Genomic DNA, 17,766 nt, shown 5'->3' with positions numbered 1-17,766 from the left:
ATTTTGAAATTACCTTTCTTAATCCTCTAATGTAAAACATATCTTACTCTTAGCAATTTAACATGGAAAAAAAAAGGAGAGGCTATTTGTAGACCGTATTAGGTTATCAACCACAAGTAATGTCTTTTCTGTGCTGTGTAAAGTAACATAGAAACATTCAGTTCAATAGTGAAAATTTTCTCAAATGCAACAGTATTATCAGATGACTGTCTTATGTCTTTAACAGGCTCTATAATTGACAATAAAGTAATGTCATAACAATATGATACTTACATTGGGATATTCAGAGACACACAAACTTTCCAATGAAATAAACTTCACTGGTAGAACAAGTTACTGCAGGTTTCCAGCAATAGCCACTTTATCCACTTTTTTGACGCTTTCACCTCTGGGCTGAAATACAGCAACTTATAAACAATGAAATGTTATATTGTGTACTTTTAGGGAGTAAAGAATCTTTAGCAAATTGCAGCTGAACAGGAATTTTGGTAGATAAAATTTGTAGCAATTTGTTTCACCATCCAAACCACTTCATACAGAACTTGGATTTCCACAAGAGATTTTTCCATATAAGTTCACATTCAGACCTTCTTTAATTTAACATTTGCCAGCATGATAGTGCAAAGTTACATTCTACATGCAAGAAAAGTCTGATTTTTTAGCTACTGAGACATACCAGAGTTTATTCTAGAAGGTATGCCATTGATGAACATGTAAAATACTATCATAACAATAACTACAACAAAATTCAGGTCCCAATTAATAACAGCCTTCTTATAAATTGTGAGGTGCTTGAGGAAAAAAAGAAAATCTATTGACACTTAAGTGGAAAAGGTGCATCAAAGCTCCCAACTGTTTGCGATAAATGTTGCAATTAAACACGGAAAAGAGAAAACTGCAACTGCATTGACAACAATAAGGAGAGCAGACTAAACATGCAGGGTTTTTATGGTGTAAGAATATGTTTGCATAAAAAATGCTTTTGTTTAATTTGCAGAAGCACATTTTAACCTCATTCTAAATTAACTAGATAGTGTAGACAGAAGTAGGCACTTAAAAATGACACAATTTTAATTGACAAATCTTTCTGAAGTGTTGCTCTGACCCTGCTGAAATGCTGATTGCTATCAAACCCAATAATTTTCATTACTAGTTTAATATATTTGTCAATAATTCCATTTGGAAAATTTGATTAAAAAATAAGTGACACAAGATCTGTTATCATCAATGCTTTTCAGGCAGGCTCAAATCACTCTCCAACTGCAGGTACTCCGTAAGGTAGCACCGTGCAATTCAGTGAGCTAAATTCTCAATAATGTTAGCTTATTATTCTGGAAAAAATCCCCTGTGTTTTCTATTTCCAGAATAATTCCAGGTTTTACACCACCAGCTTTGGTGTGATAATGATAATCACATTCAGCTTTATTTGTAAGACACTAAAGTATGCATTCTACCATACTATAACTGGTAAAGCTTTAGTTAATATATCTGTTTCAGCAGTACACTTCAGGAAAAGTGGGCCAGCTGGAGTGGGTCCAAAGAAGAGAGAGTGATTGGCAATTAGGAAACATGACTTATAAAAAACAACCGAAAAAACAGGTATTATTTGAAGGAAGAAAAGAATTCTGAGGAGGGTTGGGGTTTTTATTGTGGGTTGGGTTTTTTTTTAATATTTAGCAGATTGATGCAAAAAGGAAAAAATAATCTGATTGCTCTATGTCCAGTATGCAACTAATTAATATGCTTAAACTGCAGTAAGTGTTATTTAACGTAAATGTTGTGGACTTTTTTCTTATGATAATCTAATATTTTAAATAAACTGCTATAATGATATTGCAATCTTAAGAAAATTACATGCCAAAATTTATGTATCTTGCCTTTGGGTCATGGAATAAGACTATCTGACCTCTTATGATTCTCTGTAGACTTTTTATTTTCTTTTGATTCTTGACTATTGAGATATTTACAATAAATTTAGCTCTTTTTATAAAGGCTCCAAGATCAGGTCCTAAATGTGTCATGCTGTACATAATCATGATGATCATAAGTGTAGCACTTATAAAACCGCAATGTAAAATTCCTTACCTCACAGAGAATCAGTGAGAATATCCTTAAAAATGACCTTGTGATCCTGACAAATCCCAGCAGTATCTAAAATGGGAAGGTTACTTAATAGCAAACTTTTATTTTAGTGTGATGCCTTCCTGCTGTCCATAAAAAAAAAAGTGCATGATATAGTCAAAATGGCGTAAGCTCCTACAAGGCCAAAACCACAGTCATATTTCATTTACTGTTTTCTGTATCTGATATATTTAGTTTACAACATTATGGTTTTTGAATGCTGAAATTCATAAATCACGGCAAAGTCAGCTTCATTCTCCTAAGTACACAAATAATCTGTATAATGTAGTTCTTAGATATCCATCCCAAAAGAGAAAACCACCTTTGACTAAATTATTTTTATTTTTAAACAAACTCTCTTTGCATGCACACTATGTTCATGTACCTCTTCTGACAAGTTATCTGAGCTGAGATTAACACTGCCATCTGAACTCTACACATACAAAACCAAACAGAATAAAAAGAACCTCACAACATTCTAGATTATCCAATAGGGTGTTTTTTGTTCTGTTTTCCAAAGGTAACATTCTTCTCCCCCCCCAGTTAGCATTCATTTTGATTGAAAAAATGGCTTAAAAATTAGGATTAAAAAATACAGTGGCTTTGGATTAAATAGATTAATAAAAATTTAGGGGTCTGACTACCTTCACTGAACCATTGCTGTGTGCTGCACAGGTGCTACAAGGGACTGGCCGTGTGTGTAACTAAGAATTCCTTCAGAGAGGGACAAAACCTCCTTGCTGCTTTAACCTGTTCTCATGTTCTTGGCTCAGCTTCGGAGCTGGAGATGTGGCAGGACCACTTCCCTCTCTACTCACCCGATTTCTTTGTGGTTATTACTGGCAACAGGTCCTGTCTCAGCCTCTCGTAAACTTGAATTGTGAACCAGGCACCTATCCTTCAGCTGTCCCTTGTCTACATTCAGATCATAGAATCATAGAATAGTTAGGGTTGGAAAGGACCTCAAGATCATGTAGTTCCAACCCCCCCGCCATGGGCAGGGACACCTCACACTAAACCATCCCACACAAGGCTTCATCCAACCTGGCCTTGAACACTGCCAGGGATGGAGCACTCACAACCTCCATGGGCAAACGATTCCAGTGCCTCACCACCCTAACAGGAAAGAATTTCCTCCTTATATCCAATCTAAACTTCCTCTGTTTAAGTTTTAACCCGTTCTTGTCCTGTCACTACAGTCCCTGATGAAGAGTCCCTCCCCAGCATCCCTATAGGCCCCCTTCAGGTACTGGAAGGCTGCTATGAGGTCTCCACGCAGCCTTCTCTTCTCCAGGCTGAACAGCCCCAACTTCCTCAGCCTGTCTTCATACGGGAGGTGCTCCAGTCCCCTGATCATCCTCGTGGCCCTCCTCTGGACTTGTTCCAACAGTTCCATGTCCTTTTTATATTGAGGACACCAGAACTGCATACAATACTCCAGGTGATGTCAGCAGTGACGATAATATGGCTCTTATTTCCGTTATTGTGAGATTGTAAATGACATCACTAAATCTGCAAAGACTGACTTCCCAGATAGTGCTGATTCCCTTGCAATTCAAGACCCTCCCTTGAAGTTCCTCCTCGGTTTATCTACCTTTCTTTTTACCCCTGAGACTACTATTACATGCTCCCTGCAGGGACAGGGAGGTGGATTCCTTCTATCCATCATTTGCAGCCTCCTAGGCATTATAGTTCTTCAAACAAATCCTTCCTGAACTGGCTCCTTACTTTGTTCCTCCCACAGTCACTTGTGTAAAAAAAAAAAAAGAAAAAGGCCAGAGATGTTATAAAGCACTGTCAAAAGAGAACTGGGTATGCAGATGGTGGTTTTATGCAAACACTGTGCAGGTTTAAATGACAACTGTGGAGATCAGTCACATCTGGCTTCAATTTATCAGAAAGAAGAGGGAGATAACAATGTTAGCCTCCCTCCCCCTCAGCAGTGGAGGATATGGTAATCCGAGGGATTGGATCACTAGATTCCATTAAGTTCACATAGCTGCCCTCTTCACTGAAGCACTCAGGCTAGGTTTGGTGATCTGCTATCCATCTTACTAGGAATGGATATACTACCATCTTTTCCATTTAATTCTTTTTATACATTTGCTTGATTTTCTTTGTCAATTACTTCCACAATAAAAAAAAGAAAAAAAAATAGAGCTATATATATGGGTTTTACTCTTTCCCATCACTAGTTTATAGAACTAATTTCAGCTAATTCTTGTTTCAGCTAACCATCTTTCTAGAATACATTTCTACATGCAGAATAGAACTGCTCAGAAGGGAAGTATGAGTCCTTATCTTGCAAAGAAAATATATTTGCTGTTCTGCCAGCCCACACTTACTGTTGGTCATGACTCTGGCAGTGACACACAATGCTGTTACATTCTTCGTGAGCTAGTAACTAAATACATCCATCAAAAATACAGTCTCTATCTCTAAGAATCTGCAATTTAAAACTTATGGAATGATAAAGCAACAGCTGGAGATAAATTTTTCTATTTCTACTGAAATCTTATTTTTTTAGAAAGTGAATGTCTATTGTCTGCCAAGCACCTGGGAAAAAATAAATGCAATATAAATGACAATGAAAAGGGATTTTCTCCCCTAAATTGTTCTATAGATTTTTGTTTTCCCCTAAAGTACTGAAGCAAAAATATATCTGTAACCATGGAGATTATACCAGGCAACATGCATAATAACTCAAAACGTGGCATCAGACAAATGTTCTTTGTCATGACTGGATTACTACAAAGAAGTAGGTTTCCCCTAAACAATTTGCAGAAGCAGGATAGATACGGTTAATTTCTCAACCCACTTTTTTGGCTGGGGAGGAAGGGGAAGTCTCAGCACTATGGTATGGGCAGCAGACTAGGATTGTGTTTGCTTTGAAAACACACAGCTTCCCAGGTTGTTGGTAGTTTCAACTCATAGATACGATGGTATAGATAGACTCATAGATATGGTTTAGTGGGAGGTGTCCCTGCCCATGGCAGGGGGCGTTGAACTAGATGATCTTAAGGTCCCTTCCAAGCCTAACTGTTCTATGATTCTATGATTTGCTGAAAAGATATTTATCTTCCATGAAGTCACATCAGAGCAAGTAGTCCCACCATGCTGCCTGCACTGCTGCCTGCACAACATTAAAGATAGCCATGGAGACATATAGTTAGAGAATAAAGAGGAAACAGTTCCAATTAATTTTTACTTTTTTTTTTTATTATGTACAAGTGCACAAAATCTATCTTAAAAAACAATTCAGGCATAATCAGAAATGCCAAGATTTGGGTAATTTAAGTGTTAGCTATAATTCAGCATTCTTTCACATTTGGCAATATTTCTTTCTCTGCTTATTCTTTCTCTGCATGGATGGCATCAAATAGTAAATAGCTCTCAGTCTGCTAGCTTCTAATGCAGGATGAATACTGATGTGGTACTTAATCTGATACAATCTGTAACACAGAGAGAAAGAATTACTGCAATCAGGACATCTCCTTATAAATAAACTCGAAAAGAGAAAGTCACCTTTCTGCTTAACGGGTTAGCTAAAATCTGGTGTTTTGAAGTTGTTTGAGTTAGGAGGAGAAACTGATGATGATGCAAAGATTATGTAAATCCTGGTTACTTACAAACAATGTAAAAAAAATTGGTCTCCTTCAAGACAGGAAAAATCAGGAGATATTTCCTTTTTATGCAGTCCTGAAGTACTCTGGTGTTTCTCAGGGCTAGACACACCTACTTGTTTTCTGCCACTGTAATTTCTTGTTTCCAATTCCCGGCATTTTTGCCAACCCTGAAATTACGGATTACAGTAAATGTCTTTCCAATTCCTCCTCCTCCATTTTATTTTGTTTTGGCAATAGGCCATTGTTTCACCTATCACTTTTATAAAGCTGGGTTATCTCCTTTTTTTTTTTTTTTTTTTTTTTCCGTTTTCATTTAAGTGACAGGCCTTTTTTGTGCTCTCCAAATTCAAAATACAATTTCACTCAGCCTTCAATGGACAGAGGTCGAAGGTAATTAATCATTTTCCTTTCTCTTCTATAAGAGGCTACAAAGAGGCCCAGTGTGAAAGAGTTAACACAACTACTTAACCTGTTCTGTCCCAGAGGATCTGAACTCCCCAGAGATCAATGGTAGTAATGACTTCCATTGTTTCCCAGAGTGGGTGTTATCATGCAAAGTGCTGTTTTTCTAGACGGATTTTACCCAATATATTCAATCTAACTTCAGTGTGTGGAATTTAAATAGGTCAACATCGAAATCTAGAAAAAAATTACCAAATTAAAGCAGCAAGAGAAGGTATGTTTTCCTTTGTAAGTGACATGGCAGCTATTTCTGACTGTGATTAGTAACATTTCAGTTGGCCAGAGAGAATTTGGATTTGCAGACTGACTGAAGAAAGACGTGCAGTAAATATAGCAATAGCCATTATTTTTTTTCCTGAGCAGTTGGAACTGGCCCGTACACAGTGTTGCAGCACAATAATAAAAACACTCAGAATCCATTAGAAGCAGGGACATTTCCATTTCAAAGAATCATAGAATAGTTAGGGTTGGAAAGGACCTTAAGATCATCTAGTTCCAACCACCCTGCCATGGGCAGGGACACCTCCCACTAAACCATGTCACCCAAGGCTCTGTCCAACCTGGCCTTGAACACTGCCAGGGATGGGGCGTTCACAACCTCCTTGGGCAACCCATTCCAGTGCCTCACCACCCTCGCAGTAAAGAACTTCTTCCGCACGTCTAAACTAAACTTCTTTATTTCTTTGACTTCCAGTCTCAGGATTACTAATTTATGTATCCATCAGTAGGATTTGCACTAAAACATGTAATGTACTGAAGATGAGCCGTTCCTAACTTCTGGATCAAAACAGAGCCTGGAGGGTTTATGGGCTCAGCCTGCTAGCGGGGCTCTCTGGGGGATCCGCTGCCACAGCAGCTCCCCACAGGCTGCTTTCCCGTCACACACGGCAGCAGAGGCCGCGGCAGCGAGCTGTGCAGCCCACTCCTACTACTCCTTCCGGCTGCCTCCACAGCGCTGGACCCCCCCAACACCTCCAACACCGCTCGCCCCCCGCATCGGTACCAACCACCGCCCCCTCGACCCGCCTCCCAAGCCGATTGGCCCGGGAGCGCCACGTGACCGCCGCGCGGGCGCGCGCGCAGGGAGCCGAGCCCGGCGGGAGCGGCGCCGACGAGGGCGGAAGTGCGCGGCGGGAGCGCGCGGGCGGTGGCACCCCAATGAGAGCGGGGGGGGCGGCGGTTAAAGCGGAGCAGGGCGCCGGGCTGGAGCTGCGGTGCGGGCCTGGGTCCTAGTCCCCAGGTAAGAGGTAAGGGGTGTGTGAGCGTGCGCTCTTCTGAGCGACCATGCCAGACCTCACCCTTCTCCGGGGTGCAGGAAGCGTGGCTGTCCCGGCCTTGCCGCCTCGGTGAGGGGCGGTGAGAGCCGCTGGGTCCTGGCCGCGGCCTGAGCTGGCCTGGGCCCGCCGGCCGGGGGGTGCGGTCTCATCGGGAGTGGAGGGAGGCATGCCCTGGGTGTGCGGGGCAGCCCCCTTCCTCCTGGGTGCGTGAGGCGAGGAGAGCCCAGCGGCTTCCCCTACCCCGGGACGCAGTTCCTTGCCCATCGGAACGCGCTGGGGCTGTGGGTGAAGAGGGAGGGCGGTGAGCAGTGCCTCAGGTGTAGCTGGTGTCCCTAGGGCTTGTGTGGGAGCCGGGGTTGGGGTGAGGCTGCACCCCTCTCCTGGACTTGGCCGCTTCCTCTGCGTCCCGGCGGGGCTGAGGTGGAGTCAGCGAAGCTGGGTGACTGCTGTGACTTGTGCCTACAAGTGGAGCTCTGGGGAAGTGGGCAAGGAGAAGCTCGCCTTGAGTGTTGGTTTCTCTGGCCGATTTCTTCTGTGTAGGCTTTTCTGCCTTCCCGTTGCTGCCCTGGAATAAGTGATGATGTTTCATCTCTGCAGGATAAACAGAGGGTTTAAAGTGCTGTTGGTCCCTGCTGAAGCAGAAGTTTCTGAGGGATCTTGTTTTATCTGGCTAGGTTCTCTCTCTGTTGCTGTTCATTCTCCCTGCACCCTTACCGGTGTAGATCTTGGAGGAGGAGAAGGGTGGTGCCTTAGTGTGACCTTACCTGGAGAAGGGCAGGAGAGAGGTGGTGAGGTGAAGCATCAATGACAGTGTTTCCTGAAGAGCTGGTGGAGGCCTAACTCAGTGTTTTTGCTGGAGTCCTGTTGAATCAATTCTGATCATAAAAGAGGAGGCTTAGTCTTGAAACCCCCTAGGTATTTTCATGCGAGAAAGGGAGCAGGGAGTCTGTATCTGCATTAGGACCAGCCTTGCCTTTTTCAAAGCATAAGTCTGCAGCCTGCAGTAGCTTTTTGTTTGTTGGACTGTCCAAATGTTACTTCTGTAGTTCTGGGATTCTTGCTTCTCTGGTGAGGTGCTGGAAAATTCCTGCTTTTTCAAAAGCATCCTCGGAACAATGATTTTCAGGAAAAATTGTCTTTTTTTTTTTCTTTTTCTGATGCCTTAAATTCCCCTTCTCTCTTCTTCCTTATCTTTCCCCCCACCCCCAATTGAAGTTATCAAAGCTGAGAGAAGGAACTAATGTAATTGGGAACCAGACTTGTGGTTCTTGCAAGTGATTTGCTTGCTGAAAATAACTTCATTGCAGAGATTTTAATAGCAACAGCTCAGTCTTACTTGGCAATAGCATTTTTACACTTATTCACTTTTAGCAGACTTGTTAAATAGTTTTATCTACTGCTTTAATCACTTATGGCCCTGTACACTGAATGTAGATTTTTTTGCTTATGATCAGATGATACCAACTTACCATGGTAAGAGTTTTTGCCTTTACTTTCTGTATTAAATATTTTAAGGAAAAGTTTTCAGACTACTATTGTAAATGAGTTTGTTATATTAGATTTTTAGTAGTAAATTGTTTGTTTGAACACCTCTTTTGGAGTAGGCTAACTTGATTGTTTTGCATGCCTGGAGAAAACTGAAGCTGTCCTGTTTTCACTGGTGTTGTGTATATGCTGTGGAGGAATGTCTAGTTTAAAGATTTAATTGGCATGCTTTACAGAAACTCTGAACTGAAAATTTGGCCAGACAATGCTCTTTCTTGGTCACCCTTTAAAACTCTAAAACTTGTCTCTAATTGTCAGTGCAGTGGTACTGGATATCTGGGTAGAAGAGCAGTTGAGACATTTTGATCAAATCAAAGCAGTAATGATGGGACAGCGTGGATATGCACACTGAAATCCTGGATGATAGATTATGTGATCTGATGCCCCTTTCAGGCTTCAAGCTTTTTCAGCTGCAATTTAACAGATTAAACACTGTTATTTGACCAAACGCTGGATAAAATTGCTTGCTTCTCTGGGAAGTGTTGGGGTCCAGGCTCCACAAGCAGCAGAACTGTCCTGTTAGTAGAGCAGAAGTAGACAAGTGATACAGAAGAGCAACCCCTAATGTCATGATCTTGGAATCTGGTTTGTAGTTTGTTCTTGTCCTGTTGTTCTTGTAAACTCTCTTCACTTTCTGTGCGGTGGATACTTGTATTTTAAGTTGATAATTTCATATTAACTGAATTCAAACTCCATGTGAATACGTGAATTGCTTTCTATTACACAATGAATTAATCTGAATTAATGGCCTCTTTTAGCAGAGGTACTGAAGGGGCCTGTTTCTCCTGACAGCTGTGCAGGCAGTAAGCACTTACAGAAATACAAGTGCATAATGGTATCAAGACAAACAAATAGTGCCTAAAGGTCAGTAGTTTTCTTGTGCCTGGAGCAGACAACTCAGTGTGGGAGTAATGGTCTGTGGGGGTTTGAGTGAAAGGCAGTGCCTGGGCAGGCTGCAGAAGTGGATGAACATGGATGGGATGCTTGCTGCTTTTTACACCCTGTGTGCCTGATTTCAAGTAACTTTTGCATGATTGACTTCTGAAAGATGCTGATCCTGATTATCAGCCAGGTTAGCAGCTATATTCTCAAACTCTTCTTAACTTGGGAGTACTATCCTATTGATTAAAAACCTTCAGTTATTTAGGTTTCCTCTCTTTACCTTCCATCCCCATGTCTCTAACTATTCTGCACTACCATCAAGCAGTGTTTGATAAGGTTCCATTGCTTGTTACCTGCAGTTGCATGGAGCACCAAGGTTAGCAAGCAGGCATGACTACTTCACTTTCCTAGTGGCAATAATAAATTTTGTGGCTTTTGTTCTATGAGGCAATTGATACCTGCCTCCTGATAAGAGGCTATAGAGCAGATATTTTTGAAGTGTTTGCTAATAGCTGTCAAAGAGCAATCATTTTGCCTGTAGCTCCTTTTAGCCCATTAAACAGGACTAAGCAATTGTCATCCATGCCTGCCATAGAAATATCAAGTTGTCTTGTCATTTAAGCAAGATAAGCCTATATAACTTGTGCTTTGTCTCTTCATGTTCTTCCAGATACTGCTTTTATAGAAATATTAGAGGATCTGTTCTGTCTCTTGTGCTTGAGATGTGCAAATATGTTTTTCAAGACCTGTCAAAATGAGAGTCATGATGTCATGTAATGTGAGAATGTTATTTAGGCTGCTAAATATCTACTTGAATCATTATGGTTACAGAGTGCTTGCCTAGAACAGTCACTTTCAACTGTTTTAAAAGGAGCCCTGTGCCCATAGTTGTGTTAATGCTTGCTGAAGTGGTTGAGAAAAGAACACGTAATGGTTAATTACAAGAGTGAGGCTTAGTGGGAATTCAGTCCTGACTAGACATCTTTGCAGAATCACAAGTCAATGACCAAAAATCTGTCCTGGGATTATAAGTATTTGTTAAAGCCTTAATCCTGTCAACTGTTACTTTGAATTAGTGTTGCTGTCAGTTGATGTGATTAGTATGAAATTTTTCAGGTCACTAAAAGTGCAATGAAACTAAAATTTTTAATACGCTTTTCTTAAATTTGGAATGCGGCAGAACTAATCTGAAGTTGAAGTGTGGAACTAGGGAGCTAAGAATGTCCCAAGTCATTCAGGTGCTGTGATTTCTCTGGTTTCTAGCTCTCTCTGTATGTGTCTTTACTTGTAATGAAAAGATCATTCTTCAGAAGAGTACCAGACCTGAATTTAGCTCCACCTTTGGAAGTGGCTTTGTCTATGTAGATGGACATGTTAAAGAATATTTCTGATTTATATTTAATATTGATGGCAGGTTGTTTGCAAGCCAGTAGTTTAAATTAGGCTTGTAGGGGTGGTGGGGTGGGGTGATGGTGAAGCCCACCTTATAGATAAGACTGGAATAGAGTACTGCATTACAGGATTATACTCAAAACATGACACAGTACTTCAACAGTTTAAGCATAGGAGCTACCAGAATTTTGGACTCCATGTTGCAGAACACTACTAAAGTGGCTTTTTTTGAAAGGAGTTAGTTTGTAATATTAGTGCTACTCTGCTCAGCAGGGCACTGTCTTGGCCACTACTCTAAAGCAGCCGTTTAACAAGTGAAGTGTATTTAGATCAAGCTGCACTCCAGTTGCCTCAGTTTCCCAGAGAAGAGGAGGTTTTGCGAATGGGGGAAGCTGCTCCCTGGTTAGAATAAGCTAATTCTAACGTATATAGTGATCTCTGGTACAGCCTTTCCACTAACTGCCGCTGCAGTAAGAAACTCCTCCCCATGATGATACTTTTCTACTGTTTGGTGTTCTTGACTTACTGTGAGATCCCATTTTTGGTAGGTAAGGAATTCTCATTAGTGTGGTAACCAAGAAGTCTCACTGTCTGACTTCTATGGCAGCCTTCTGCTTTTATCTATCATATAAAATAGACTAGCTAAGCCATCTGAGGAAATGGTTTTTCATAATAACAGGAATGTGTGCTTGAAACTGATGCTATTTGTCATTCTACTTTACCATTTTCAAAATGTATTTTAGGAAATAATTTAATTTTTAAAGAATTCTGCAAACTTTTTGAGAATTTACTTTTCAGTTTGCCTTATAAGGCAAAGTAAAATCAAAATAGATTTTGTGTTGAAACCATTCTGAAGCTATAATGGAAGGACACCAGTTAAAATTATTAGACATTAGTCTGGTGATACTGTACATCTTCATCTTCATTTAGTTTGTGAAGCAGGGATCAAGCAGTGATCTTGTACAACTCCTTTCCTTAAGTATTTGCAGCTGTCATCTATTAGTAGCTTTCATCTGATGAGTGTGTCTCCTATTATATTCTTGTAAATGTAAGTTGAGGTTTCTAATGAAGTGTTAGTAATTAAAAACTTGCTGTAAATTTTCCATCTCTGCAGTACTACTTGTCCAAGTTGTCAAATAGGCCTTCTACCTCCAAAGACTCCCCATAAATAAGATTTGTAGCAACCGTGTTGCTGGGGCACAGACTTGAATTGCAAAGTTGCTGAGGCTGAAAGACACTTTTGGGACTGTCTAGTCCAGCCCTCCTGGTCAGTGTGCTAATCCTGACACATGAATTGTCTCACTAACCATCCCTAGGTAGAGCTTTGTACATTCCTGCCCTTCTCATGGCAAGGGCAACTTCTGCCTTGCCTTTCTGGCCAGATTGGGCACTACAGTAGATGGCTACAGGCTCTTTAGGACAGTGAGAGCTGTTGCAGTGAGGTAATGAACTTCACAGCTACACACAGGCTCCAGCATCTCCCATTTGTTCCCTGTGTCACATGCATTAGTCTACAGAATCACCCGGTTGTGATTATATCCCAGGAAAGGCAGAAGAGCTATGATGAGCTGGCTGTGTATCAGAATAGTAGTTTTTTATTCTGGTAATGTGCTCTGTGGAGAAAGGAAATGTCTTAGAGCACACAAGGATAAGTGTTTAGTTTATATTCTGCATTAGCTCTGTATTTTCATGTGACCTGCTACTTTTTAGGTCATAAAGGGAAGTGTCCTGGGCTAACTGTCCTAATTTCTTTGTGTTGAAGTCAAGTGATTCTGAGTTAAGTCTGCCACTCAAACACAGTTAACAAACATGATGAATTGTCATACTCTTCCCTGTGCAGCACTTTGAAGGCTCTGTCGTTGGAAAGCACGTGATTGGCTGTGAATGCTTTTATAGTGGTAGGCAGAGCATTCTTCACCAGGGAGGCCAAGGATAACACTTCTCCAAAAAGGAAACTTTCCACAGCTTTTTAGTTTTACTAACTTTACACTTAGAGTAGGGATACTGAAATACACATTGCATGTGACCCCTGTACTGGTGTAGTAATGCAATTTCCATTTAAAGATAAAAATACTGCTTTTGGCTTTGATCTAAAGTATATAAATACAGTAGACTGGAAAATTACATGAATTCTGTTACTGAAAACATCCTTTCTCAGTCCAGTAGAAAGGTAGCTGCTTGTGTGTGTGGAATACCTTGTTATGGTATTCACTCTTCCTGACTGGGAAACTGAAGAGATCTATTTAAAGGCAACTTAAGGGAGCAGCTGAATTATAGATAATTAGTAATTGTTGCTTTGTGTGATGCAAATGGATTAATTGAAAGATGAGGAAAAGGTTCAGTACTTGGTGCTTGTTTTGGTGTGCCTGATTGAGGGAGCTTAGTGACTTGTGGTATGCATCTGTGAACCCTTCAGTCAAGTGCCTGAAATAGTGGAAGTACTTTCAGAGGCTACAATAAGACAACTCCCCAGTGTTCCTGGGGATGTGGGACTCCATGGTTGTGAATAAATTTGGAGTAGTGGCTTATTACTTGCTTCCTTCATCAAATGTGAGCACAACAGTGGCTTACACTTCTGCAAATTGAGATGTAAACATAAGGCACTAACCTCAGTTTAGAAGCAAAGAATGTAATTGTATGAGCAAAGGCAGTTGCTTCTGCTGGTTCTACCTAAGCCAAACTAAATAGTGTTTGGAATTCTGATTTATCCAAGGTGTCCAGCTCACCAGGGAAACTGAAGATGGCATGATCTAGTGAGATGCGTCTTCTGGGGGTAGTGGCAGCAGCTCATGGCCTGTCTGCAGTGCCTTGTGCCATATTTGCAAGACTGATGGGCTAGCTGACAGCTCAAGGGCTGGGGGAAGAATGGAGGAAACTTGGCTGGGTAGCATTTTATGAGAGCCAAAGAGTTAAATAGTTAAACTCTGCAACTCTGTAACATGCTTATGGCTGAATTAGTGTTTGCTTGAATTTGCTAGATCAGTGTTAGAGGCAACTTCTTTGTGGATTATACAGCTGCAGGTTATCCACTGAAACAGTGTTGTAACCTTGCACTGATGTGGGATTGGAATCTTCAGTTATTTTGAACTTAATGTGCTGTTAGGACATTGCGTAAGCTGAGATTTGACTTTTCTGTGTTTTATACTCCCAAAGATCTGGTTAAAAAATGTTATTAGGTTACCTGTCTGAAGCATGTCACTGTATCTTAGCAGCGGTTTGGTGGACTTGGTGTATACTGTGCATCAAAGATGATCATAGTTCTGCATGGATGAGCTTTCAAAGGAAGCATAGTTTGAAATATGCTTTGTAAGTCATTGGGAGTGAGACTGTAGTACAACTGTTGCCTGAATGTTATTTTACTTATATGAGCCTAATTGACTAGTGTGAGAAATGGTGTCATAATGTACCTGAAGTAGTTAAGCAACTAGGCAGTTACCACCACAGTGACAAACTCTTAGCATAGTAATACTAATTATTACTATTAACAGTGTCTTTGTGCTTGTAGAAGATTTTTGTCAGGTTTCCTAGCAAGCTAGGATAAGAGCAAAACAGTAGATCCTTCTCTTCTATAGCCTCTGCGATGTGTCTTTAGGCATTCAAACTAGACCTAGAGGCTTTCACAAAGTACTTGGAGAGGTCCGGATAGGTATCTCCCTACAGAAATGTTTTTAGTTCTAATGGTACTAGGATCTTATGAATTCCACTTCAGGTAATACTGTCTAGTTGGAATAAAGAGTATGTATTCTGTTTGGTGCTGTATACAATCTGCATTACATTGAGTAATATGGAAAATGGGATGGTGGATTTTTATTTTCTTCCCATAAAAATCTATATAAAACTGATGCTTCTGTTTGCTATCTGTGAAACAATGAGGCAATTCTAATAACTGAATTGCATTCACCTGTAACTACCTTTATTTAAATACAAACCCTTTTGTGCTAGAGTTTAGGGGGACTGTGGTGGACTGGGACTTACTCAAAGGTACCTCAGTTCCCAGGAGAAACTTCACTTGATGGTGGTGCTTTGTGTTCCCATTGCAGGGGGAGAGTGGAGTGCTTGTGAGCTTGATGCATCTGCTGTCTCTTCTGGTGAAGTGATGGTACTAGTTAAGGAAGGGAAGTAGCATGTTTTGTGCTAATCTAGTTCACTGCTGACATGGGACAGATACCTGTGTGAGAGAGTTCTACAGTAATGTGGCAGAGCTAGTGGATTGCTCCCAATGAAGCAAGCAGGATGATACAGCATTAGAACAGCAGTTCTGCCATGCTGTTCAAGTTGCACACCATCTGTAGAAAACAACTTCAAAAGCCTTTAAGGCCCTGAACAGGTAAGAAAACTAAATGTGGTCCCACTAGGCTGCACAGCTTCTCTGGATTTAAAAGGATGCTTTGATTAATTCAGAGTCCAGAAGTGATGGAGTAACCCAGCTCTAAAAGGCAGTGTTCTATAAACAATGCTTCAAGATGTTTTGCAGAGGTTCTCAAATGTGGTAGCCTCTTAATCCTCAAAGATGCTGTTGTGCAAGTTCCTTACTGTCTAAAAGGATATCTGTACTCATTGGCGATGTTGTGGGGACCAGACAGCTAGAGTACTTGCCGTGAAGGGTAATTCTAGATCTCTCTGCCTTGTTGCTGTTGTCTCTTGCTCATGTGTTTGTCAGTGTCATTGGAGCTGATGCTGCATCCAGGATGGAAATTCAAGCTTCTAAATGGTAATGATCTCTGGAAGGCAGAGAGGCGCAGTGTCATGTTAGGTCTCTTTGTACAGTGGTAAAGAGGTGTGTTTTCTGACATTGTAGCAGCATGAATACAAACTAAGTAACGTAACAGTTGACTTGTAAACAGATTTTTGTTACTTACCCTAGACAGTTGATGCATGCTGTGATATTGGCAGTCTTCCCACCATTATATTGTCTCTGGGTTTGTGTTTTTTTTTTTATGATCCCCATTAGGATCTATAAGGAATCCTGTTGGGAAAACTGCCAGTTTGTATCCTTTCTCTATGAGGAAGTCTGGGTAGAGATGACTCACCTGATGACTGTAGGGGTGCAGCACTCTGTATTCTGTCTTCATGCATATTCTAGAGGAGATGACCTCGTGAATTTTATGGCTCAGTAGATAAAGTGGAACAGCAGTGGGGACAACTGCTAGCTGCTGTTCTTGCAGGTATTTCCAATGTTTTGTATGTATTCAGTATACACTAATTTACTGCAGACGTACATGGATTGTCATCTGTCCACTTAGAACCACTTACATGGGTGACTAGCAGATTGCAGTTGTGTAAATGCATTACTGTACAGCCAGGTGGCTGCATTTCTTCTTACTGAGTTCAATTTTGAGATGAGCTGTGTGGTTTCTTTAAGCAGGAATCATCTTGGTGTCTTAGCTTGCTAGTAAGTTGGGAAGGCTTTTGTGTAACTCTGTCCTCTTATGTTAATAGTATCTTTAATGCTGCCTTCCGTAATTCTTCCTTTTGTTGGTTGAATGGTCTTTGTATTTCTAAAGACTAAGGGGAAAAATGGGCACTGCTTTATTGGGCTGGGAAATGGAGATGCCTGTGACAAAAACTGAATAATTGCAATGAAATGCATGTTTTACACATATCTGTGTGAAGATACCCTAAGACCAAAATGAAGCTGCAGAAATAAGGCTTGCAATCTAGTGTCTGTATTCAAGCTCCAGATGACTTGCAAGGCTGTATGGATTGCATGTGACTGTAGTATTGCAAAACAGTACTGTGTTGGGATGCCTACCTGCAGTGATAAATCTCTTGATACAGTTATCTGTTCAGAGTATTAACATTGTATCGTGATCTTTGCACCCTTTAGTCAAACATAGATATAAGTGACTTTCTTTTTAGGTGCTGAAGTGCCTTAAAGTACTATTTAAGGGCAGACCTTTCTCTTTACTCAGCTACTGATAATTACTCAGATATTTTTCTTCCATTCTAAGGGATTTCTCAAAACCCCCAGCTGTTTATGTCCGTTAGGAACAGTGATATGTATACATTTAACTGTATTTCAGTTAAGATCTGACTTTTGTTTAAAGGGTTGCTTTAAACTGCTACTCTTCTGATGGTCAGATTGACCTGAGTCTTTCCTGTGGCTAAACCTTTGGTTGCATCAAAATATGGAACCTTGCAGCAGACTTGAATAGGGTTTAGCTCCAGTTTTCCTTGGACATCAAGATTATTCTAAGCAAGGTTATTACCTTGAAATTACTGCTGACAAGTAAGATACTATCTACTTGTCTACATTTTAGACTATTGGTGGTCTAAAACGGTCCCCTACTGAATGATGTGAGAGTGCATATGTTTGAGAATTTTATCTAGTAAGTAAATAACTGCTGCTCTTAGATTCAATTTCTAAGCTATAATGATGCATCTCTCTGAAAACTCATAAGCAAAGTTGGGCTGTGCTTGGCAAGGATGGTGGGGAGGAATATGCTCAGTATATACAAGTA

At 40.7% G+C, this 17,766-nt stretch overlaps 1 protein-coding gene across 3 annotated transcripts in view; it reads left to right on the top strand.

The window, feature by feature from the left end:
• Nucleotides 1–17,766, top strand: part of RALB (RAS like proto-oncogene B) — a 74,461-nt gene that overhangs the window by 38,789 nt on the left and 17,906 nt on the right. Inside the window, exon 1 of one of the 3 annotated variants that reach the window (XM_065671498.1) lies at nucleotides 7,300–7,449. The exons of 1 other annotated variant lie outside the window; for it this stretch is intronic. The gene's annotated coding sequence lies outside the window, so the exon portion shown is untranslated. Of the gene's footprint in view, nucleotides 1–7,299; nucleotides 7,457–17,766 lie in introns of those variants that run through there. One more of the 3 variants, XM_065671499.1, reaches the window with a different exon arrangement.

The sequence above is a fragment of the Lathamus discolor genome, chromosome 3, assembly GCF_037157495.1.
Source record: "Lathamus discolor isolate bLatDis1 chromosome 3, bLatDis1.hap1, whole genome shotgun sequence".
NCBI classification, from domain to species: Eukaryota; Metazoa; Chordata; class Aves; order Psittaciformes; family Psittacidae; genus Lathamus; species Lathamus discolor.
This window is presented reverse-complemented; position numbering and strand designations above follow the sequence as displayed.